The following is a 27,612-nucleotide window of genomic DNA, read 5'->3' on the forward strand; positions in this document are numbered from 1 at the left end:
AACAAAAATTCATGGGATATATCAGCTTCCAAAAGATACTAGTAAAAAATTTCTTTACAATGTTGCCAGTACTTTCGGAAAAATCGTAAAAAATGTGTAAATTATTTTTTCTTCAACGCCCTTTATCTTGAAAACGGATGGCGATTATAACAATTTTTTACTACGCAGTACCACGGAATAATTTTTAGTTTTTTACCTCTCCTAGAGACGGTGTTACCTTTTTTTAAACACCATGTATATAATGATATTAAGAGTTTATTCAATATTTACTACTGAAGATTTTAATTTTGTAATTTTTTTGCCCTACACCCAATCCGTCTCTGAATATTGAGCTTGAAATAGTCGCTAATCTTGACCCTAATACAAATATTAAAGATTGTAATTGGGATGATGGAGTATACCGTTCTATTAAACAGTAACCATATAGAAATTTAATACTCATACGAGAATAGCTGTTATTATGTGGTTATTTTGTGACGATTTATTGAGACTAATCAAATGCTTAGCTAATGATCATAATTAAACTAATTAAAAAAATTAAAGGTCGGACAATCGTTTAGAAACAAAACGATTAGGGTATGTATTTAGTGAAATAACTATGTATTTTCTTTACATTCATTATGTAGATGATACGTTTATGATTCAGATATATTCCAGAATTTTTGGTTGAAATTTTTGCATTACTCGTTGATTAAAAAAACAATTTTACCGTATTTACTATTAAAATTAAGTAGTAATCGTTTTGCAAAATATACAGTATATTAATAAGATACGGTTGAATGCTCGAATATATGAATTTTAAAAATAAATGGCAGATATCGAGCATAGTGTTCGATATCTGCGTTTTATTAAAAAAATTAATATAGTGTATTAAGAGAAAACAAAATTGACGAGAATGTGTAGAGAAATAAAAGAAATATTTACAACATAGCAATGCCAGTTTCTAATAATCAGCTCTGTGATGTATCAATCACGTTAAATATAGGTAACGTAAAGTTATCCTGTTTAAGTTATAATCGTCGAATTGGTGTGATGTATCATTATTTAACTACTTTCGTTATTCTTGAGTTATCTGATGTATCAAGTGTCATTTTATAACGCGTCGTTGTACGTGAAGTTACGAGATAACTTTGTAGTTATGTACTAATTTATAAGGTTAGGTTCATTTTTTGACTTTTTTAAATATTAAAATTAAAACAACAATTAAAAATAAAAAATAGAACAGACCTAAAATAGCCATTAAAACACGTCGGTAATAATAAAATTAAAACAATAATTAAAAATAAAAAAATGTAACTGATTTAAAAATAGAATGGTAATACACACATTTAAAAATAGAAAATTATACAAAAGACAAATCGAGAGACACAAGAATAAAGATGTTAAAATAAACATCTAAGGATTTTACTGTTCTACCTAACCTACTTTTATGGTGTACGTTGTGATACTTCTAATAAAACGTTAAAAATACCTTCGGTAATACATCACAGGTCTAGTTAACTAGAAAATCTGACACCTAACTTAGATAGCAATTACTCATTATGGAAGGCCACAATAAGCTAAAGCGGTCACAAAACCAAATTCCACCTATCAGAACAGAAGATTTAAAATGGTTAAAGACAGATCAGAAAAAAGCAGACACATCTAAAAAATTATTTCGGTGTTGTATGAATATTTAGATAGTCCCAATTAAATGAATCTTCCACCCAAAATAGGCACCTCTGAATGAAGTGAAAAATCCTCAGTAAAAAGAAGTCGCCTGGACATGTTCTTATAACAGCCAACATATTACATAACCTATCCAGAAAAGGAATACCTAGTAAGTCTAACACAAATAATAAACTCGATAGGTACTAAGATCAGGCTACTTTCCTGTACAATGAAAGTTATCAAAAATCATTACGATTCCAAAGCCAGGAAAACCTCCACATCTTATGTCCAAAGTCGCAGAGAAAGTGATTGCAAGTAGACTGATTATTGATATAGAGAACAACAATATTATACCTAATCATCAGTCCCGTTGTCGCTAAAAACGTTTAAAAACTAAATTCGTTTAAACTGCTTTATAGTCCAGGGTAATAAGGTTTTTTCCATGACACTTTAACAGCCAGGGTACTGAAGAGTTTTTTTCGACAGATAATACTTATAAGAACAAATTGTAACTATTTCCTGTGTAGGATTTGGCGGTCATTTTTATTTATAAACAATTTAGTGTCAAAAACGGCCTTTTTTCCTTTTTTTTCAAATCAATGAAAAACAGTGATATAGTTTTTTTAGTACAAACATCTTCATGAGCATGGCAAAAGCTTTAAAATGGTGTATTAGAAAGGTCAAATAAGGTTAACCCTTATTTGACAAAAATTTCAAAGCCATTCACGAATTTCAACAATAGTTATTGCGAAATTAATTTTTTTGAAATTTCGACCTTTTTGCTCGCAATTATATTAACAATAAATGAGTATATAAAACTTTCTTATACGCCATTTTAAAGCTTTTTCCATGCTCTCGATGTTTGTACTAAAAAAATTAAAGTTTCACTGTTTTCCATTGATTTGAAAAAAATAGGAAAAAAGGTCGTTTTCTGACACTAAATTGTTTATAAATAAAAATGGCCACCAGATGCTGCGCGCAGGATATAGTTACAATTTGTTCTTATAGGTATTACCTGTCGAAAAAACGCTTCAGTACCCTGGCTGTTGAAGTGTCACGAACAGGGTATATTTTTGCCTTATTACCCTGGCCTACTATGAGTTTTCCTAGTCAAGAATATAAAATTTTTAAGCAAGTTTAGTATCAAAGGCATAGCAAACTAGGTGAATATTGTGTGTTTTTATTAATATTTTACACACCAACAGTATTAACTGCGTAGGTATTTTGATATCTCATCTGATATCAAACTTTTTATTGATGACGACTATACGATCCAAGAAAGAGAGATTCAAAAACAACTAAGAGAAAATGCAAATGAACAGAGACAAAAAGGTAATGTTGTAAAAGTTAAATACCAGAAGATCATTATAAATAATGAAATATGGAAATGGAATATGGAAATGGAATATGGAAACTGGCACAATTGAAAAAGAGAGCAACAGAGCTAATCCAAAAAACTAATAAAAGCAGAGGCGGACAAAATGATGAAAAATTCGGCAATGAAAAGGGAAAAGAAATGGAACTGAAAGTTATAGATAATAAAGGAGAGGTATGGAGAACAGCGACATGGAACGTTAGAGGAATAAGTAGAAAAGAGTTAGAATTAGTAGAAACCCTTAGCAACACAAACTATGCTGCAATGGCCATCACTGAGACAAAAAAAAAGGGAGCTGGGACACAAATAATAGGAGATGGAAATCTATTAATATACAGTGGTGTAAAGGAAACTGAATGGGCCAGAGCAGGAGTAGCCTGTTTGATACCCAAAGATAAAGTAAAAGGTATAAGAAATTGGGAGTTCATCAATGAGAGACTATTGAAAGTATCAATGAATTGTAGTAAAAGCGATATTATAACTTTGATTGTAATATACGCACCTGGCGAAAATGACAAAGCAAACGACAAAAATCAATTTTGGGAACAACTACAGCAGATAGTAGAAGATTATGAGGGAACACTTATAATATTGGGAGACTTCAATGCTAGAGTGGGAAACGAAAACATGAAATGGCAAGGAGCTATAAGTAGGCACGGAGAACACACAATTAATAAAAACGGGAAAAGATTGCTAGAGTTTTGTATAGATAATGATTTAGTTATAGCGAACACTTTCTTTGAATACAAAGAAATACACAAGATAACAAGAGCAATGCCCCAGCGAAATGAAAAATCAATAATAGACTTCATAACTTTTCCTCGAGAAAAAAGGAGTAAAGTTAAAGATGTCAGAGTGAAAAGAAGCTATGATATAGGTAGTGACCATTATCTATTAGAAGGAGTATTCAAGAATAACAACAAAGTCGAGGACCGAAAACAGATACAAAACAAAAACTATAGCGGAAGAATAAGAACCTATAAGCTGAGAAACTTGCAAACAAGAAATGAGTACATAGAAATAACAGAAAAACAGTTTGCAAGGATTGAAAAGAGAAGACAAAGTTGAAATGTGGAAGAAAAGTGGATCAGATTTAAGGCAATACTATTAGAAACAGCAGGGCAAGTTTGCGGGTATACCAGAAGAAATAATCATAAAAAGCAGACAAGTTGGTGGAACAATGATATTAAAAAGGAAGTCAGAAAAAAGAAAAGGCTATGGAAAATGTACATACAAAAAAGAAATCAAGAGGCATACGATAAATACAAGGAACAGCGCAACAAAGTTAAAGTAAGGATAAAACAAGAAAAGCAGTACGCCTGGGAAGAATTTGGAAGAACTATGGAAGAAAATAGTACCCAAAATACAAAATTATTTTATAGATTATTAAAGAATATGAGAAGTAAAACGGAAATTAAACTACAGCAGATAAAAGATAGAAACGGAAATATAATAACTGAGGATGAGCCCATTATAGAAAGGTGGAGAGAATATTTCAAGGAACTTTTAAACAATGAAAATACAACAGCAGAGAATCGCACACAGATAACAGATGAAACACCTGAAAGAGGACAAGAAAACGTTTATGAAACTAAAATAAAGATGGAAGAAGTTGAAGATGCACTAGAAAAACTAAAAGTTGGTAAAGTAGCAGGGATCGACGGAATAGATGCTGAATTATTGAAATATCTTGGACAACAGGGTAAACAAGAATTACATGACGTACTAAATTTAGCGTGGACAAACAAAAAAATCCCAGAGGATTGGAACATTTCAGTAGTACTGCCTATAGACAAAAAGGGAGACACGAAAGAGTGCAGTAATTATAGGGGTATATCACTTCTCTGCTCAGCGTTGAAAATCTACGAAATTATCCTAGAAAAGAAACTACGAGAAATAGTTGAGCATCGACTGGCGGATATACAAAGTGGATTTAGACCATCACACAGCGTACAAGATCATATATTCACACTGCAGCAAATTACTTTAAAACACTGTTAAAAAACGATACACTGTACCTGGCGTTTTTAGATATGAAAAAGGCGTTAGACATGGTCAATAGAGAAGGAATATGGCAAAGCCTGATAAACAAGGAAGTAGATGAAGAACTTGTAAGTGTAATAAAGAGTTTGTATGCCAACACAAAAAACCAGGTCAGGACAAGTAACTTAATCTCCGGCGAATTTTCTAATAACGACGGGGTTAGACAAGGTGGAATGTTGAGCCCACTGTTATTTATTTCCGTTATGGATGAAGTTATTAAAAAGTGTTGGAAAAAAACTAAAAAATGCGCTATAGGGTATAGAAATTTGCAACGAATAAAAATTGAAGCCTGTGCATTTGCTGATGACATTGTATTAGTTGCAATAACTGAAAAGGCTCTCGCAGATAACATTAGAATCTGGGCTGAAGAACTAAAAAACTACAACTTAATAATAAATATGGAGAAAACTAAAGTAATGACAATAGCCAACAAAGAAGTAACTGTAAATATTGAAATCGAAGGGCAAAAAATCGAGCAAGTAGACCTCTTTAAGTATTTGGGAATAATGTTAAACAACAAAGGAACACAAGAAGATGAAATTGGAAATAGAATAAAATTGGCAACGAGAACTTATTATTCACTGTATAAAAATTTCCTAAACAAAAAAGAAATATCGAGGAAAACCAAAATGACAGTATATAAAACTGTATATATGCCAATTACAATATATGGGGCAGAAAACTGGGTACTTAATGACAGACAAAGAAAAAGATTACAAGCTACAGAAATGAGATACTTAAGAAAAGTGGTGGGAGCAAGAAGATTAGACAAAAGAAGAAACGAAGATATAAGACATAAATTACAGGTAAAATCGCTCAACTAAAAAGTTGAAGAAAAGAAGTTAAAATGGGCTGGACACATGACAAGAATGAGTGGTGAGAGACAAGTGAAAATGACATGGGAGGCCAAAGCAGTGGGTAAAAGCACGAGGGGCAGACCAAGGAAAAGCTGGAACACTAGTGTAAACGAAATACTCAAGAAAAGAGGAACATCGTGGCAAGAAGCAAAAGTTTTAGCAGCAGATAGGAAGAAGTGGCGTAAATTTGCAGAGAGTATTATACAGGGTGTCTGCGTAACTTTGCACCATAAGGTAAACTTTTTTAATATCAATTTCACGAAAAAAAGTCATTCTTTATAAAGTGCTCTGCATAGTCTAAAACCTAAGATGCAATCATCAGATATCAAATTTTGTCAACAGTATACGAGGTATGTCAAAAAATATTAATTTCGCTCAAGAGCAAACTACCTTTATACTTCAAAATATCAAAAAATTTTATTATGAAAAGTTATTTGTAATTAAAAACCATATTCAAATATGCAATAACAGCCTTCTACGTGAAAAAAAATTTCTGAGATTTTCCTCAATTACCGATTCCGAACATCATTTTTATTTATTATACATGTAATAACTCTTATTAATAATTTTAGGAAAAAAAACTTATTCTTCATAAAAATCTGTGCATGGTCTAAACCTCAAGATAAAACCATCAGTTTTCCAAGTTTGTTAATTTTGTACGAGGTGTGTCAAATAATATGAATTTAGAAAGAATATAGAAAGAATTCTTTCTAAATTCATATTATTTGATACACCTCGTATAAAATTAACAAACTTGGATAACTGATGGTTGAATCTTAAGGGTTTAGACCATGCACAGATTTTTATGAAGAATACCTTTTTTCCTAAAATTATTAATAAAAGAGTTATTACAGGTCTAATTAATAAAAATGATGTTCGGAATCAGTAATTTAGGAAAATCTCAGAAATTTTTTTTCTCGTAGACGGCTGTTATTGCATATTTGAATATGGTTTTTAATTACAAATAACTTTTCATAATAAATTTTTTTGATATTTTGAAATATAAAGGTAGTTTGCTCTTGAGCGAAATTAATATTTTTTGAAATACCTCGTATACTGTTGACAAAATTTGATATCTGATGATTGCACCTTAGGTTTTAGACTATGCAGAGCACTTTATAAAGAATGACTTTTTTTCGTAAAATTGATATTCAAAAAGTTTCCCATATGGTGCAAAGTTACGCAGACACCCTGTATAAAGGAGGAATCCTCGACACCTAATGGTAAAAGAGGCAACCGATTATGTATGTATGTATGTACAGTCCCTGGCCATATTATTATGACCACCTATGAGTTTTCTATGTAACTATTTCCTGTGTAGGATTTGGCGGTCATTTTTATTTATAAACAATTTAGTGTCAAAAAACGGCCTTTCTTCCTTTTTTTTTCAAATCAATGAAAAACAGTGATATAGTTTTTTTAGTACAAACATCTTCATGAGCATGGAAAAAGCTTTAAAATGGTGTATTAAAAAGGTCAAATAAGGTTAACCCTTATTTGACAAAAATTTCAAAGCCATTCACGAATTTTAACAATAGTTATCGCGAAATTAATTTTTTTGAAATTTCGATCTTTTTGCTCGCAATTATATTAACAATAAATGAGTATATAAACCTTTCTTATACGCCATTTTAAAGCTTTTTCCATGCTCTCGATGTTTGTACTAAAAAATTAAAGATTCACTGTTTTCCATTGATTTGAAAAAAATAGGAAAAAAGGCCGTTTTCTGACACTAAATTGTTTATAAATAAAAATGGCCACCAGATGCTGCGCGCAGGATATAGTTACAATTTGTTCTTATAGGTATTACCTGTCGAAAAAACGCTTCAGTACCCTGGCTGTTGAAGTGTAACGAACAGGGTATATTTTTGCCTTGTTACCCTGGCCTACTATGAGTTTTCTTAGTCAAGAATATCAAATTTTTAAGCAAGTTTAGTATCAAAGGCATAGAAAACTAGGTGAATATTGTGTGTTTTTATTAATATTTTACACACCAACAATATTAACTGCGTAGGTATTTTGATATCTCATCGGATATTAATAAACTAAATATCATTTTATAATTTAATATGTATTTTTTTTCCAAAAATTATTTTTGATTGAATATATTCACGGCCAACCTAATAATATCTCACGTAATTGTTGTTGCAATTAATGTTTTGCTTAAAGAACCACGAATAACTCATTAACTAAAGCAATTAGGTAAAGGGGATGTTTAAAAAATAAAAGAAGTACCACCATTTCTTTACAGTCCTAAGATACCACTCCATTTAAATAAAATAAAATTCCATTTAAGTAAAAACTCATTCCGAGTTTCGACCAACACTTTAAAACAAAATTAAACATGCCGCTACATTAATGAGTTTTAACAATAGTAGACTATATGTATTAAAAATCCATTGAACATAAATAGATTTCTTGAAATTAAAAAAAACGTAATTATTTAAACTACCTCGTATAACATTAGAAAACATTATATTTCAAGAAAGAAAACATCGAGGAGAATCCACACTGTAAAAATATACAGGGTGTTCAATTAAAATAACAAAATTTTGTGTCACCCTGCCAATACGAGTGGCTCGGTATATTTGAAAAAGTTTTTAAATTATTGTCCGATCTATGCTCCATCTTTTATCTAAATAAATTTCTTTCTTATCTCTTACGAAATACAAGTAGTTGAACTTCTTCGCACTGATGCCGCACGCTGTATATTACATGTCTACCGGGATTCATCTGCTATTCTGTAGAATAGTCTCATAAACAATGAGTTAAAAATAATTACGAATTGGATCCAGTTTACTTTGATAATTGAGCCATATAGAATTAAAACCTGCGAGATCCATGTTTTAAAATTTTGTAATAATAAGGGAGTGCATATAGGTCTGGATCCCGCGTATGAAAAAAGTTGATTAATAGCAAGCTGAAAATTTGTTAATAGCTTAAGGGTTTTTAGTCGGACAAACTTTGATACATGGGAACACTGGAACAAGGGAAGTTTTAACTGTGGAACAGGTTAAAAATTTGGAACGGTCAGACCACGAAAACGGCACATGTATTTTGTCCGACAGAACAGACTTAAACTCTTCGAACAAAGATTAAACTCTCATACAAAAATCAGACTGCTATCTATCACCAAATGGGCGTTTTAATGAGTGGAACATGTAGAATATGTCAAATGACAGGAATTATGACAGGTGATAAATCTGTGCTCTGTGCGTAAAGAGAGTTAAGTCCTAAAACACTGTTTTGAGATAAACGCGTTTAAAGTTTGCAATCGTCTGTTCGAGTTATACTTTTGGAGTTTTTACAATAACGTATCCCTAAAAAGTTTTCTAAATAATTTTGATCAATTAAATATTTATTTCTCTTAATAGAATAGTCAATAAATAATATAAATAAACCATATAGGTATTATAAAAAAAATAATAAACTTTTTCTTACATGGACTTAACACAATTTGCACAAATATCATGAACTTAACACGCTTAACGCAAAACACAAACTATTACGAATAGCATAAAAAATAATATTTATTTAATAATAATAATGGGGATTCTTAAGACCAATGTAACAGGTTTTAATATAAATAGAAAAATACAAAAACGCAAGATAAAACTTCTGTTTTTTCATCATAAACCAAGTAAGTAATAATACTAAGTAAGTAAAATAATACCAAAAATAAAGAAAACTAATATAAAGGAAAACAAAATAATATTTTTTTTTTATTATTTAGTATTTACATTTTTTCTTCCTGCCAGTTTGCTTCGTTGGTTTATTTTCTTGGGAAACTGTCATTTTTTTCGTGGGTTTCACATTTATCTTCTTTTTTTTTGTCAACTGGTTGTACTATCTCTTCATTTTTTTAATCAGGAATGTCATCAGGGTAGGTATCCTCTGCTTCATTTGAGGTAATTAAGTCTTTATAGAATTGGTGATATACTGGTGATTTCACTGGTATAGAGACTGGTATGGAAGCAGGTCGAGGAGGTCATTTTTTTTTCTTCTTAGGTATAGGATTTTTTCCTGGGTAACGTAAACTAGGGTCCATTTTGCTAATGTTTTCTTTGCCTCTTCTTTTGAAACTAGTGCATTGAAATGGTTGATTACGGTCTAAGGAATTCTTATAGTAAATTATTCCAGGCTCGTTTTTGACAAACTTCAGCCACTGTATATCTCTCCAGCTAAAATTGTTTATAACAACATCATCTTTTCGCTGCTGAAGGTCGGTTTTTAGCAGCTTAGCAAAGTCAAAGAAGCTATCTTGATTCATCTCCTTCACTACGAAAGGGCGCTTCTTACCAGTACTTTGTATAAGTTGGGCCCAATCATGAGGATGGTGAATGTTTCCATCAAAAGCTGTTTTATTTTTTTCAATAAGGGCTTGGGATGTATCACACTCCATGTGCGTGTGACCAGGCACTAAAAATTTATAATTAATCTCTTCCAAATTAGAAGAATTTTGCAGGGCTACCATACACATAACAGCTACATGCGTATTGCGTATTCTTATTTTGACCACCACACGTATCTGAGTATATGGTTAAACTTTTCACAACGGGCTTTAAAGCTTCAGAAATAAATTTGTATACACATGAGCCAACTTCATTTGTACCTCTGCCAACTACACCTTCATGCCAAAGATAACAGTAAGTTGTGCCATCACTGCAGGCGTAGACTGTTAGATTGAAAGTCCAAAGTTGGCGTTTATAGAAGGCTACAGAACTATGGACGAGTGGAGTGGGAAGGCATTGCTGCATGTCAAATGTCACAGTTTTGGTTGAATTTTCAACTTTTGAATTTTCTTTGTCTAACTTTTTAGACTCATACGCATACTCCGCGTTATCAAGATGGTCATTTTTTGTTTTAAAAAATCCTGGTTTTCATTCTCAGAACATATTTTAAGTTGCATGTCCAGCCTATGACATTTTGATAAATTATCTACTTTAGGCTTTTTAATTTTTAAATTTAAGTTATGGAACAACTCACAAAACTTAGTATAGCTTACCGGTTTTGAGTGGGTTTCAGATAGAGTGCGCTTGTATTCTTCGTATAGTGCGACTATCGTCAAATGTGGAGAAACAAATTGTTTCCCACAATCTCGTCGTGAATAGTGGCTTTCATAAGCTGACATTCCAATTAAAAATTGATTTACTTCATTCTTTTGTTCTTCAGATATAACCAACAAAATAATCACAGAAGAAAACTCCAACTAAAATCTTAAAATCGTTATGTTGTTCATTAAAGTACAAGCTCGTTTGAAAAGACCTAATAAATATGCCACTGATTAGTAAAATAGCCAAATCAGCTTTAACGGCGCGCAGCGTACAAAGAGTCAACGCAATAACTTATTAGTGTACAGTATGTTAAGTCTCAAAACTGTGGGACTTAACACACTGAGTCTTCCTATTTCTTAAATAGTGTTTAGTGTAAAGTGTGATATGTCCAAGTTCAGGACTTAACACGCATTACACAGTTAGTATTGACTGTTTTTAATTTGTGTAAAGTGCATATCTCAGGTTAGGAATGGAATTGGACTTTACAAATTATACACCATGTAGATATCAAATTCTAACATACAGATAGTGCATTACCTCATTTCGACCATTTTTGGACTTAACTCACTCTACGCACAGAGCACAGAAATAGCAGTCTGATTTTTGCATGAGAGTTTAATCTCTGTTCGGAGAGTTTAAGTCTGTTCTGTCGGACAAAATAAATGTGCCGTTTTCGTGATGTGACCGTTCCAAATTTTTAACCTGTTCCACAATTAAAACTGCCCCTGTTCCAGTGTTCCCATATATAAAAGTTTATCCGACTAGACACCCTTAAGCTATTAACAAATTTTCAGCTTGCTATTCATCAACTTTTTTTTTCATACGCGGGATCCAGACCTAATATAGATTTTCGCTTCGGAAAAAATCAAACAAGATAGAACTTTTTGTAATTTCATTAAGAAATGTTTAATAAACAACATATCAAAAAGTTCTACTCGAGAAGTGGGTGCTTCATTTTTTATTAAACAAGTGAACTACGAAATTAGATGTTTTTTTAAATAACTCAGAAAATATAAATTTTAGGAAAAAACTGACTTAAGCAATGAAAAATTCAGAAAATTTTACAAAAAACCTTATATAAAGAATTTTCTAAAATTAAATCTGTATCTTCTTTATTTTTTTATTTATAACGCTAAAGTCACCCTTCTCACAAACATTGGCGCACGGTAAACTAGCGTACGGCGAAGTGCATGGTTGAGTTATTTTAATGTAATTTTTTAACTAATGGATCAAATGAAATTTTACAAATTTAACATGAAATAAGAATAATCAAGCTATCTTTTGGTTATAACAGAAAAAAATAAAATATATGGTCATAAGTACGTTGTGGGCGGAAAGTGAGCGTTACATGAATTTTGTTTAAAAATGATTTAAAAATGTGTAACTAATACAATTTTTCTTAAAAAACTCTCAATTTTGCACAACTTACTTTTCAAGCATCTTGCTAAATGCAAATGATATGACGTCTCAAAACATGTAATTTTTGAAATCTTCGTAGTTTTACAGAATTGCCCCCACTTTAAGACGGTATTACTCAAGTTTTAACAGATCTATTACAGTTTTATAAGTACTTTTTTAAATCTTAGGAGGTAGTCTTTAAATTGCACTGAATTATTTTACGTTAGAAATGAAATACACTATTTCTTTTTGAGAAAATTAAGAAAGATAATAAAAATGTAATACAAAAACCGAAAATTACCAGCTAAAAAAATGTTTATACAAAGTGATCAAAACTTTTTTCTGTAAAACTTATCTAAAATACATTTAATAATAAGCTTCAACATTAATAAATGTTCAGTAAAAAAATTTTTTTAGCTCTTATACAGTATGTCTGCGTAACTTAAAACTTATTGATAACTTTTTTATTATCAGTTTTACGAAAAAAAGTTATTCTTTATAAATTAAATTTAATTAATTTTATACGAGGTCTGTCAAAATATATGAATTTCACTCAACAGTAAAGTACCTTTACATTTCACAATATCGAAAAGTATTAATAAGAAAAGTTGTTTTGAATTAAAAATTTGTTTTAGTGTTCAATTATATCCTCCTAATTAAAATATTGTCAATAATAAAGCACTTACTCTTAAGAAAAATTCATACTTTTTACATACCTCGTATAAAATTAAAAAAGTTTGATATCTGATGGTTGTATCTTAGATTTCTAGATCAAGGAGTGCATTTTATGAAGAATAACTTTTTTTCGTAAAAGTGATAATAAAATAGTTATCATAATTGTAATAAAGTGATGATGACTATCCGTAATTTGAGAAAAAGTTGAAATCTTTTTTTCAATTAGAATGATGTAATTGTATATTCATATAAACATAGTTTTTAATTTCAAACAACTTTTCATAATATCATTTTTTTGATATTCTGGAATACAAAGGTACTTTACTCTTTAACGTAATGCATATTTTTGACATAACTCGTATAAAATTGACAAAATTTGATATCTGATGGTTAATTTTTAGATTTTTGACTATCCAGAGCATTTATGAAGAATAACTTTTTTTCGTAAAATTGATAATAAAAAAGTTTTCCATGTGGTTCCTAGCTACGCAGACATACTGTATAAGAGCTTCTGTATAAGAATTTTCAAATTGCAATGCCATATTCGGATTCAGGATAATAAAAAACAAAATGGAAACATATTTAATCAAAGTAAAATGATGAATTTAACGATATTTTTAAAATTATTTTTACAAAACAATTGTTATCGTTTAATCAATTAATAAATAATTAGCGGCCAAATCTGCGCGTAGAACTTTTTACTTTAACAAATATATAAACTAACAAAAAAAGTTTCAGAAAAATATAAGCTTGTTTGAATTTTTCCGAGACATTGCATATTTTCGTTCTAATTGCACTCCCCTATAATAATAGTCTCCCGTTTTTTACCGTTGACGCGGCTTTGGGATCACAGCAGGGTAGTCTGCTATATGTAGGGCCTACGGTATACAAGGAAGGTAACAGGGCCAGTGCTACGCTTCAACCGCCTATTATTACTCCTATTTTTACCCAAGGTTACCTATTTTTATTCAGGCTGAGTCGACCTGGGGTCTATAGACATTCTAAAAATGTCTAGTTGTTCTTACCGGCGCTAGGATTTGAACCCCGGCCTACCAGCAAGCGAGTCAAGCATACTACCGCCTGAGCTACGCCGGCTCTAGAATTTTGTTAGGAGGCTAAAAAACATTAAAAATGTCAATTTTCCAAAAGGTATCCGGCATTTCTCAATCAAAGAGTCTTCAATAAATGTCGTAAAATTGCACATTAATTTGTCATTTTTCTGTATGCCCCTTACATCTTCAGAAATTTGTACTTCATTTTGAATTTAGCCGAACGAAAAATTTAGGATTTAATAGGTTTTGATTCTGATGGGCTCAATTACTGGCTTAGAATATAAGTTGATTTTAACCGTCATCATTTCCTAATTGAATAAAAATCATTTATTATTCAGGTGTAACTGTTAATAAAACGATTTATTTGGAAAATGAGACAATAAACATGTGTTTAAATCTAAATAAAACTGTTGCTTTCATCTTACATTGATTTATCGTATTTCTATGGTAATGAGCGTTGACAAGGCTACGAGAAAAAAAAAATACGAAAATGTAAACACCTAAGATTTATTGATGTAAACGGTTGATTTAGATATAAAATTAAACAAAATCACTGTTAAGTTTTGGTTTTAACCTTTAGTGAAAAAATAAATAGTAGTACTCGTGTCTTTTTTTTCCTTACATTACGCATCAACCACGCAGGATTATTAGCGTGTATGGATTGTGTTACAAAATTATAACTTAAAAATAGATTTTAAACATAACAATAAGAAATTATAAAAAGCTCTAAATCTATACAAAGTAAAGTAAAATACTATATTTTTGGTAAGAGGTTGCAGTCTTTGAGGAATTTGAAGATGCTTTTTGTATCACTGTCTTTTCCGAGTGCACTATTTAATGTTGGTGGTATGTTGCACTTTATACTTCGGACACTGCAATAAACAATGCTTTACGGTAAGGACACCTCTACACAAATCACACACAGGTTGATCGGTACGTTGGAGTATGTAGTCATGGGTTAATCGAGTATGGCCAATCCGGAGACGAGTGAAGATTACTTGCTCTCTTCTGTTTTTGAATTGTGGAATTTGATTGTGGTTAATGTCAACTTCGTATAGCTTGGTTGATGAGTCCCTCCATGTATCTTGCCATATTTTAAAAGTATTTACTTTGAAATATGCTTTCAGGTCGGTGTGTAGGGTTTTCATGTTCTCTTCTGCGTTTGGGTTATTAGGTGCATTCTTTGTTATTTTGTCCACAACCTCGTTACCTACGATTCCAGTATGAGATGGTACCCAAATAAAATTAACTTTAATATTCATATTGTCTGCATATTTCAGTTACTTTTCAATGAAAAGTAGTAGTGGATGAACAGAATAGAGTTGTTTTAATGCCAATATTGAGCTGGGAGGATCTGTGATAATGATTTTTCTCTTATTATTTTTGTTAACTATCAGAGCCAATGCTTTTAGAATAGCAAACAGTTCAGCGGAAAACGTTGTTATATATGAAGGTAACTTATAAACTGCTGTGTAATCTGACGAGTAGATTGCTGCGCCAGTTCCGTCTTCGTTTTTGGAGGCATCGGTGTAAACTTTGAAGCAGCTACCATATTTGCTTAATATTTTAAGAAATTCTTGATTGATTTTAACTGCAGGCGTTTCTGATTTGTTTAGTCGCAATAAGCTGGTATCGGTAGAGGGAAGGCGAATTTTCCAAGGAGGAGGGGTTTGGATTGCGGAAATATCGTAGGTGTCTGGAAAATAAATACCTATTTTTGATAAGTAAGTTTGTATGCGGTAATAAAAAGGGTGGTCAGTTCTATTTGAGTTTTGGAAACAACTTTTAAAGCGGTCAGCAAATACGTTGTGTATAACTGGGTTATCTTGATTAGAGGATACTGCAGCGGCATAAGAAAGACTTAGATATTGTCTTCTAAACGTGAGTGGGATCTCTCCAGTCTCCCAGTATAGAGTTTGTATTGGACTTGTGTGGTGTGCTCCTAAGGAAATTCGAAGACCTGTATTTTGAATCACATCTATTGTTTTTAAGTACGTCTTTTTTGAGGAGTTGTAAACGATTGAGCCGTAGTCAAGTTTGGAACGTACTAGGGCCTTGTAGATATGTAGTAATGTAGACGAGTCGGCGCCCCATTTTTTGTTTGCAAGTGATCGTAACAAATTTATTCCAGGCTGACATATCTTTCTTAAATATTCTAAATGTATTTTCCAAGTTAGTTTTTGATCAAATATCATACCGAGAACTCTAACTTCGTCTACATATTTAACCTGTGCTCCATTTAAGTATAAGTTCTTCAGTTGTATTTGGTGACTTTTCGTAAAACACACTGCTTTGGTTTTAAGGGTATTAAATGCCGTTTTGACCTTAAGGGTATTAAACTGAAGTCCACTTGTGGATGACCATTCTTCAATATGATTTATGGCTTTTTGGACATGGTTATGGATGGCTGTTGGGTTCTTTCCTCTACAAAGTATAACCAAGTCATCTGCATATAGCCTAGCTTTTACAGGATGTTTAATTTTTGCGGTAATAGAGTTCATAGCTATAAGAAACAGAGTTGTGCTAAGGTTCGAGCCCTGTGGTATACCATTTTCTTGATTTCTTGTTGAGGAATATACGCCATCTACTCTGACTTCAAACTGTCTCTTTTCTAATAAGTTTGATATATATTTGAGTATATTACCTCTAATTTTCCATTCGATAAGAGTTTTTAATATTGATAATTTCCACACTGTATCGTAGGCTTTACGAATGTCGAAAAATATTCCGATACAATGTTGTTTAATTGCAAAAGCCTCATGTATTTCCGATTCTACGTCAATAAGATTGTCTACAGTAGAACGATGTTTTCTGAAGCCACTCTGTTCTGGTATAATTAATTTTTTTGATTCCAGATACCACATTAGTCTCTTATTTATTATTTTCTCTAGCATTTTGCCCATACTACAAGTAAGAGATATTGGCCTATATGTTTCGGGATCTGATTTTGATTTACTTTGCTTAGGAATAGGAATTATTATTGAATTTCTCCACGATTTTGGAAATAAACTTTTCGAGAAGATTAAGTTGAAAATGCTGAGTAAGTGTTCTTTAGATGGGTAGGTGAGGTTTTTTAGAAAAATAGTGGGTATATTATCTGGTCCAGGGCACGAGTTCTTACAGTTTTTTATTACCGCTTCTAATTCATCCATCGATATTGGAAAGTTTATTTCACTATTATTTTGATCTTCATAATCTATGGTATATCTTTCTTCATTTCTTTGGTTCCTTAAGAAATTTGGTGAATAGTTTGCGTCGCTTGAATTTTTTTCATAAACTAATGCCAGTATATTTGATATTTCCTTTTGGGATTTATATATTATATTATTTTGCTCTAATAGATTTATTGACTTGTGTGATTTTGCACCAGATATTGTTTTTACTTTTTTCCATACAGTCGTCATTGGAGTAGAACTGTCAATTGTTGAAACGTATGTTTTCCAAGATTCGCGCTTAGCTTTTTTGATAGTAAATCTGACTATAGCTCTTAATCGTTTAAATTCTAAAGAGTTTTGTTCATTTTTCTGTCGTTTGAATTTATTAAACGCTTTTTTGGATTGTTGTATTACTTGTCGACATTCATGATTCCACCAAGGAACTGGATGGAATTTACTATTGAAGTTAACTTTTCCAATATTTTTTTCTGCTGAATCTATTATTAGTTTTGTAATGAAATCTACCTCTTCGTCCACATTACTATTTTCATTTATGGCGTGCAAGTTGCGTTCGATATGATTTTGAAATTTCGTCCAATCCGCATTTTTTAAGTTCCATTTTGCTTCTGGTGTAGCTGTAGATGCATCTTCGTTATGGATTAAAATAAGATAATGGTCGCTGTCGTATGGCTCTGGTAATACATCCCATGAAAGTGTATGCGTTATTGATGGTTCACATATAGATAGGTCGATAGCAGAAACCTCGCCCGTTCTTATGTCGAAACGGGTATCTTGTCCATCATTAAGTAAATTTAGGTTGAGTTTTTCCAGAAGTACTTGTATTTTTCTACCAAGATGTGTTAATTTTTTTGAACCCCATAAAGGATTATGTGCGTTGAAGTCCCCGACAATTAATCGTGGAGTAGGTATTTGTTCTAAAAGATCCGACATTTCGTTATGGTTAAGTTCTTGATTGGGGGGATGTATATGTTACATACGGAAAAACTAGTTACGTCTTTGATTCTGACTGCAATTGCCTCAATGTTTGTTTCTAGTGGTATTGCTGTGCTATTAATGTCGTCCTTTATGTATATGGCTACTCCTCCACTGGCGATTTTAGCATGTTATCGATTTTTAAAGAAACAATTAAAGCTTTTTAGTTTATGTGCAGTGTTGTTTTTAAAATTAGTTTCTTGTAAACATAGAATCATTGGTCTGTATTTTGAGATTAGTATTTGCAACATTTCTAAATGGGTGTAATACCCATTCAGATTCCATTGAATTAAACTAGTGAATGATATTGATATTTTAATATGTGTCCGTAGAGCTGTCGCTTTCTGGTTCGGTATGGAAGTCCGGATCAATCTGTCGTAAAATTTTATTTCTTATTCGGGTGCATGTACTTTTAATTTTTCGTTCAATTAGTTTAGGATAAATTTTTTTCAGTAGGTCTGTAACTTCAGAAATTTCATTGGTATACATTTTTGTAATGCTTATTGGGTCGGAAGAGCCTGTACAATTTTCGAAGAAATCTATTAGTTGATCATAGTTTAAGGGATAACTGGAATTTTGGTCTCTAAATAATTCTTCTGTAGGTTTCAGCATTTTCTCTAACGTCTTTTTTGGTTTATTGCCTTGGTTTAATTTAGTCTTTTTCTCTTTGTTTTTTGGTACTTCAAAAGCGTGTTCTGATGAAGGAGTTGGAGAACGCTCAGAAACTGTGCGTTTTTGTGATATTGGATCTGTTTCTATTTGGTTAGTTTGGAGTTCTGTGCTAAGTGTTTCATTTTGTACAACTTGATCGTTAAGTTCGGTTTTATTTTGTGGGATGCCACTCGTTAGTTCTTTGGTCGCCTGATTGTAATTATTTTCAATAGAGTTCTCACCTGATTCTGTATTTTGAGAAATTGAAGTGGTGTCACCTGATACAGATGCCTTTGTTGGACAGTCTTTTGCTGAATGCTTGGTGTTTTTGCATATATGACAAGTCTGGTTGTCTAAAGATATCCATATTCTATATAATGTCTCCTCGTGGGTCGTGGGTTATAATAAAAGAATCGGGTAAGGTATGGTTGGTTAAAGGGGATATATAGGTTTGTCGCCTAAAGCTTAATATATGCTGGAACTCAGGACTGGAAGTCCCTATACGGAGAAATGATAAGGGTGACAAAAGGTTGACACCAAGTGCTTGCAATTCGGATTCTAAGATTGAGTGTGGAATAGATGGACATACGCCTGAGAGTACTAGTCGTTGGCTGGGTGCGATTAGTCGTCGTGCTTGTAAGAGTTGTTGATTAACTTTGATTTTTCCGTGGTTGGTAATAAAGTCGTCCACTAATTTTTCATTTGCTAAGTAAATACACATTCTGTTGTTGGATAGCTTTGAACAGAAAATAATATTTATTGGTCGAATAATTTGGCTTAAACTGTGAAGGTAATCTTCAATTTTGGTGTTGTCAATTGCGTCGAACACAATTGCTTGGTTTCTTGATGGAAAAACATTAGCGGTTGGTTGTCTGGTTACGGAAGAGTAGCTTTTAGGTTCTAGAGATTGTTGGTCTGGTGTAGAAGTAGGTTTAGTTGACGTAGATGAGGATGCCATGATTTAGAAATTGATATTTTGTATGCCAAAATATCAATTATTTGGGGCCAGTAAATACTGGCCTATTTTTGAAGTCGTATATAATATATATTTAAATAAAGTCACCTTACCAATGTTTATCGTTAAAATAACACGTTCACTAAACGCGTTTTTAACTTTTGCAAACACTGTAAGCGAATATTAATTAGAATTTAACGTCTTTACTCGTCGGCTGGTATGATAAGACCTGTCTCTGGCTTTGTTGAAGTTATGAGCTGTTATTTGCCCAAACAATAAATTGTTTTAAAATTCACAAGGAAGAATTTCGGGTAGCTGGCTGTATACCATTAATACAAAAAATGTTATGAAAAAATTTATTTTATTTAAAAAAACCTAAAAGGGGCTACAAATGTCACAGAACGTTTTCGCTCTCTAAAAAGAGCATCATCAGTGTTATTACAGGCTTGACATGCTAAACCACAAAAAATACATCGGTTAAAACCTTGACTTTAACTTTGATTAAAATTTGACTCTCACCATTCTCAATGTGAAGACACATAATTTTTACTTAGCAACCCACGTGTTTCGTGGAAGTCATGTTATGCCTTAGGACAGATCCTTAGAAATTTTATCCATCCTTTGGATTTTATATTTAATATTCCAATGTGAGATATTTAAAAAATATATTAAAGTTTTTAACCGATGTATTTTTGGTGGCTTAGCATGTCAATCCTGTAAGAACACCGATGATGCTCTTTTTAGAGAGCGAAAACGTTTTGTGATACTTGTGGCCCTTTTTAGGGTTTTTTTAAATAAATATACCTTTTATAAAAATTTTTCATCAATTTTTTTGTTTTAAAATTGTCGCATACTTTTCACGTTGTCTAATGCACGTATCATTCTCTATCTAAATCAAGATAAATTTTACAAGTTTGGATACCTTTGTAAACATTAAATCACTTGTTTATGTTCTAAATTAACCAGTATAATTTGCAATTTTCAAAATATTAACTGAATAACTTTGGCGGACCTTTTTCTTGCTGTGGAACAACTAACTACAAATATCCAAGCAGCTGCCTGGCAAGCAACACCAACAATACAAGATAAATGCATAATAAATGACTGCCCACAAGTAGTCAAAGAAAAAATTTTGCTAAAGGGAAGATTGAGGAAAAGATGGCAACAGACCAGAGATCCTGCTGATAAGAGTAGGTTCAATAGTGCATCAAGGGAATTAAAAAAGCTGTTCGAAGATCTCAAAAATCAATCACTTCAGTACTACTTGGAAAATTTAGATTCCACTAAAGATAGCGATTATTCGCTATGGAAAGCCACGAGAAAACTGAAACAACCCCAGAAACCGTCACCTCCAATCAGAAGATCGGAGAGAGAATGGGCTTGTAGTGCACAAGAGAAAGCAAATTGTTATTAAGAGTATTTCTCCGAAGTATTTACTCCCAATCAAATGAATTTACCTGTGGAAGTAGACGTATTCTCATTTCTTCAAAGTCCATATCAAATGAGTTTGCCTATTCCGAAATTTAAATCGACCGAAGTCATCTTAGCTGTAATTTAAACGATAGAAAATCTCCAGGGTACAACTTGATCAGTGGAAAAGTGTTGAAAAAATTACCTCTCAAATGTATAAACTTTATAACGTTTATATTTCAATGCCATATTAAACTTAGGTTACTTTCCTGATCAATGGAAAGTGTCTCAGAAAATAATCATTCTAAAACCGGGGAAACCTCAAGAAGAAACTACATCGTACAGACCAATCAGCCTCTTGCCAATCACTTCTAAAGTTTTCGAAAAAATATTAGTAAAAAAACTCGAACCCTGGATCAAAAATGTAATTCCAGACCACCGGTTTGGATTTCGGCCCCATCACTCAACAATCTAACAAGTACGCAGAGTGGCAAAACATATAAATGCTAATTTTGAGGCCAAAAGGTACTGTTCAGCGGCATTTTTTGACGTTAGGCAGGCATTTGACAAGGTATGGTATGAAGGCCTCCTATACAAGCTAAAAAGGTCATTACCGCACAGCTTTTTCATTCTTCTTGAGTCATATTTGTCATGTTGGTGTTATTTTATTAAATACCAAGATGCAATTTCCAAACTATATTCTATCAAAGCTGGCGTACCACAGGGTAGCGTGCTGGGACCTGCCTTGTATCTCTTGTTTACCACAGATATACCTCCAACTCTTCAGGAACCACTAGAGGAGAGACCACCTACAGAAGAAATGATGCTAGGAACATTTGCCGACGATAATGCAATCCTAGCTTCACACACTGACCCTATTTATGCCTCGTATCTCCTTCAAGCGTATCTTGACAGAATACAAGATTGGTTTCTGGAATGGAAAATTAAACTCAATGAAGAAAAATCTATTCATGTTACATTTACAACACGAAGAGGAACTTGTCCTCCTGTAACTTTAAACAATCACCAATTACCACCAGCCAACGAGGTAAAATATCTTGGTATTCATTTGGACAGAAGTCTCACATAAAAGACAACTTTTAAACTAATTAGTTAGTAGTTATAAAATGTAATTATTTTCTACACAACTTTATAAAAATTGTACTTTGATTTTACCAGTGCGTAAAATCTTTCTTGTCCTTTGTCAATGTCATTACTTTTGTTTATTGTTGATACTCAACAGATTGTAAAATAATTTTAAATTAAATAAAATAAAAAAAAATAACTTTGGCGTGCGATTAGTTGATTCCACGTTAAGGTGTGTATTTTTTTTTTGATTGTTAGATCGAACCGGGTGGCCATGGGGCCCGTACTGCAGCCTGAGTAGGCTTATTGCACACCGTTCGGTCTCGGGTTAACCATCATTGGGTTTTTGTCCCCAATGGGTTCGGGATTACTTAACTTGAAGTTAAGTCGTCTGTTGCCTATAAGAGGTCCATTCTCCCAGCTAGCAGGACAAGACCCTTTATTAGGTTCTTTACCTGACTTCTGACACTTAGGTTCGAGTTTTCGACCCCGTATTGCAGTCGCCATCGGGTTTGGGCTGGACAGTCAAATATGACATGTGAGGCAGTTTCATCTGCCTCCCACATCTCCTGCAAACAGGGTCTCCGTGAAAGATCCCCATGTTGTGCAGGTGTTTTCTTAGGGTGCAGTGTCCGGTTAGTAAGCCAGTTACCGCCCTAAGCTTTTTCCTTCCGAGTCGTAGGGCCTCGTCGGTTAACGAGGGGTTTGGCCGCCCCATCATTAACTTGCTGTGCCGCTGTCCCGAAATATCGTTCCAGTGTCGGGTGTGCTGCGCAAGGATCCATTTAGCAACAGCTCCTTTGACAGCCGATTTGGTCACCCCTAGGCCAGGCTCAGGCCCAGTAAGGGGGACAGCCGAACCCTCTCTCGCAAGTGAGTCGGCTCTTTCGTTTCCTTCAACCCCGTATGTCCCGGCACCCACCCGAGTTCCACTCGGTTTCGGTAGGCCAGGGTTTCCAGGTGTTGTCGGCATTCCAGCACAAGCTTAGAGTTAATTCTCCAGCTGGCAATGGCCTTAAGTGCTGCCTGACTGTCCGAGAGAATACGTATGGTCCTATTCTCAAGGCCCATTCGAATATTCTCTACGACGCAAGTCGTGATAGCAGCCACCTCCGCCTGGAATATAGTGGTGTACTGCCCAAGAGGCATAGATATGCACACCTCGGGTTCACCACCATACACTCCAGCTCCAGAGCGCCCGCCCATCACTGAACCGTCCGTGAACCATGTTAGCTCACTCTGCGGTCTTTTATCCCCCTCCACCGGGGGTTTTAACCCCAGCTTGAAGGGAGGATCAAATTTGTGAGTGACCAGACTCCAGTCACTCACCATATCCAGGATGGGGTCACGAATGTGCCCCACAATCCTGGTGTGCCCGTATGACCTTTGAGGTGTGTATACATACCGCAAAGACAATCATGGAGATCTCTATCCTGGCTAGCTCTTCTCAGAGGTAGTTCGGATAACCCCTAAGACAACTAATGGTAGCAAGAAGTATCACAAGGGACATCAAAGCATAACGCAAAAATTTTTAAATAAACATTCTATTTAACAAACAAATATACTTGACTCTACGTCACGGCAAGTCCTGTACAAAGTGGTTGAAGGCCTTAATACTTAACAAATGTCCTTATAAAACACTTAACTTGCCATGCAGTTTTCCACTCAGGGTTTCTGGATGGAAAGTTTACGATGTTACCATGAGTTGTATTCCATGAATCTGGAATGCAGCCGGTGGAATGGAGAATTTATTGTTCTTTGCACACAATCTATACTTTGCACACTGCTGCTCTGAAAAGATTTGTAGTGGTTGTGTTGAACCACGTACGTAGATTTTTCAGCCAGGAAATCATTCGCCTTCCTGGTCCTCGCTTTCCTTCTACTTTTCCCTGCAAAATTAGGTGCAGCAGTCCATATTTTTCACTGTTCCTCATGATGTGACCGAGGTATTCCATTTTGGCTGTTTTTATTTTGATTAACAGCTCTTTTTCTTTTTGAATTCTCAACAAAACACCCTCATTAGTAATGTTGTCGGTATAAGATATCTTCAGGATTCGACGATAAAGCCACGTTTCAAAATCCTCAATTTTCTTGCAGGTGGCGTCTGTGAGAGTCTACGACTCAACTCGGTACAACAGTATACGAAAGATATAACATCGAAGTAATCTGACTTTTATGGGTATCGACAAATCCTGACATTTAAATAATTGTGCCATTTTTTGAAATGCAGATCTTGCTTCACTATCCTACATTTGATTTCTATGGAATGATCCCAATTTTCATTAACGCTCGTACCAAGGTAGGTGTATGTTTTTACTCTTTCTATTTGTGGACCATTCACACTGATTCTTGCAAATTGCTGTTCATTCTTAGAGATCATCCTACATTTTGTTTTCTTAGTGTTTAGTGAAAGTCCGTATCTCTGGCTGACTTCTGTGATTCTGTTCATTGACTCCTGGAGGGCTTCAGAACTGTTAGCGAATACCACCGTGTCGTCTGCATATCTTATATTATTGATACATTCTCCGTTAATTCTAATTCCGGCTTCAATATCATCCACTGCTTTTTGAAAGATTTCCTCAGAGTAGATGTTAAACAGCAGTGGGGATAGTATACATTCCTGACGGACCCCACGTTTGATTTTGATATCGTCGGATTCTCCTGCCTCTGTCCGGATAGATGATGTTTGATTCCAGTACAGATTGCTGATAATCCTTAAATCACAGGTGTTTATTCCAATATTGGTTAATATCTCCATCAGCTTGTCGTGCTTTACTGTATCGAACGCTTTATGTTAATCAATGCAACATGCATAAATATCGCAATTTACGTCTCTACATCGTTGAAATATCACTTGCATACTAAACAGAGCCTCTCTTGTACCCACTGAATTTCGAAAACCAAACTGTGTTCGGCTGATTTTTTCTTCGCACAGTCTATAATGATGTATAATTTTTAGAAATAATTTTAATATATGGCTCATTAAGCTGATGGTTCGGAAATCACTGCAGGATACGGATTTTGTTTTCTTTGGTAGAGCAATAAACGTCGACTTCAACCATGTTCTTGGTATTACTCCTCTTAAATATATGTCGTTAAATACTTTGGTTAGGCAGTCGTTGTTAAAGAGTTTTATAAGTTCAGCATATGCATTGTCAGGTCCAGGAGCTTTGCCATCTTTTAGTTGTGATATTGCTCTTTCCACTTCATCTGATGTGATTGGTAAGTGGTCAACACATATGTAGGATGGAGGTTTTTCAGATCTAGTATCATCAAAGAGCTCCTGTGTGTATTTTGTCCATATGCAGATTTATTGATTTCTGTCTGTGATTATATTCCCCTGTTGGTCTCGCAATTTGCTAGCTGTGTTGGATTTCTGAAGACCAGCTGCTTGTTTCACCTTTTTATGCATGTTAAACGTATCATGTTTTTGTTCTAACGACTCTATCTCTTCACACTGTGATTTTAACCAATTTTCTTTGGCCTTTCGTATTTCAGTTTTTATTTGCCTCTGAATCGTGTTGTACATTATTTTGATGCTTTTTTATTTTCTTCTCTCTTCCGTAAGTTGTAGTATATTGTCATTCATCCAGCTTTTTCTCATCTCTTTTTTTTAGATGTTCTTCTCTGATGTTGTTAAAGGTTTCACATTACATTTTGAAGTGATTCCTCGGCATTATACGTTTGCTCTATATTACTCAGCTTCTCTGAATTTATTGTTAGTCCATTTTTAGCATAAGACGACGAACCGGTGAAATGGAGGATCTGTTACTATACTAAATTTACAATCAAGATGAAGTAGGAATAAACAAAACAAGACACGTTGAATGCTACTAGGAGCACTCCCAAATCATAATTTACAATGTAACATTTTAAATCCCAAATCATGATTTCCAAAGTTTATACATTGTAAATTATGATTCGGGAGTGCTCCTAGCAGCATTTAACCTGTCTTGGTTTTTTTATTTCTACTGCATTTTGAATGTAAATTTACTATAGTCCGTTTTTATCATAAGGCGAGAAAGACCCAAGTTACTAGAAATGAAGCAACATTAGGTTTTCTGCACAGTCAAGTCAAGTGTCCAAGCTCTCTGAAAAGGTCTTAATTTCAGAAAATAAGGAACGTTTCAAAGAGATAGGTATAGTAAATTTAAATAGATAGATTTATATAGATAAAAGTTATCAAAAGAATTGACTGTAAATGAGGAGGTAAAATGCAAACAAGCTTAAGTCACAAATAAGTAATTTTTCAGGGAGGGCAAAAAACTTGTATATTTGCGCTGAAAAAGGATAATGGCTTCTAATCAATGTTATGCAATAGTACTGGTTCCAAATATGAGATAAAAACACTAATTTCAGTTAGGGTAGCTAAAAATTAGTTTAAAAACTTGATTTTGTTTTGGCAATAAGACGTTTTGCACGAACTCAGTGTAAATAAGTCGTTTTGCATGTAAAATGTTATGGACATAAGCTGACTTGCATGTAAATCTCAAACACTTCCAATACAAAACCCTCACATAACCTCACATTTGTAGGACTCACTAGGTCAGCTGAGTGGCAGTTGCTGCGCTCCTATTGGTTGGTTGGAAATAAGCTAGTTTGTATGGACTAGTACATTGGAAATAAGTTATTTTGCATGTAAAAGTGATTTTTAACATGCTTTTACAATTGGAAAGAATTTTTTTTGCATGAATCAGATAAAATAAACCACTTTGGCTACCACAGAACAATGCATTTTCACATCTAACTCAACTTTGATTTTTATGTGACTTAAGGCTGTTTGCATGTTACCTCCTCAAATAACTTAATTCAATTTAGAAAGTACTTGTTTCTTATTTTAATAACTAGTTTAATAAATAATATTCTTATACTGTGAAGTAGAGTGGATCTGACTGTAAATGAGTTGTTCAAAGACAATAGAATAGAGCAGATGGAAGTAGAAGTAGAAGATGATATGGTGTTAAAGACATTAAAACAGGAAATTAAATCGGCATTAAAAAACAGCAAAAATGGTGAAGCAGTAGGTCCAGACCAAATCCCAGTAGAGAGCTTAAATTGCAGCCTTTAGACGTTGTCGTAGACTTGTTTAACATAGTGTACAAAACAGGAAACATAACAAAACAATGGTTACTCTTCACCTTTTGTGCTATCCCCAAAAATACAAACGCTAATGATTGCAGTGAATACAGATCAAATTCTCAAATTATTATATAATGCATGGTCGTATAAACAAAAAACTGGAAGAAGGAATAGATGAT

This window comes from Diabrotica virgifera, chromosome 8 (genome assembly GCF_917563875.1).
Source record: "Diabrotica virgifera virgifera chromosome 8, PGI_DIABVI_V3a".
NCBI lineage: Eukaryota > Metazoa > Arthropoda > Insecta > Coleoptera > Chrysomelidae > Diabrotica > Diabrotica virgifera.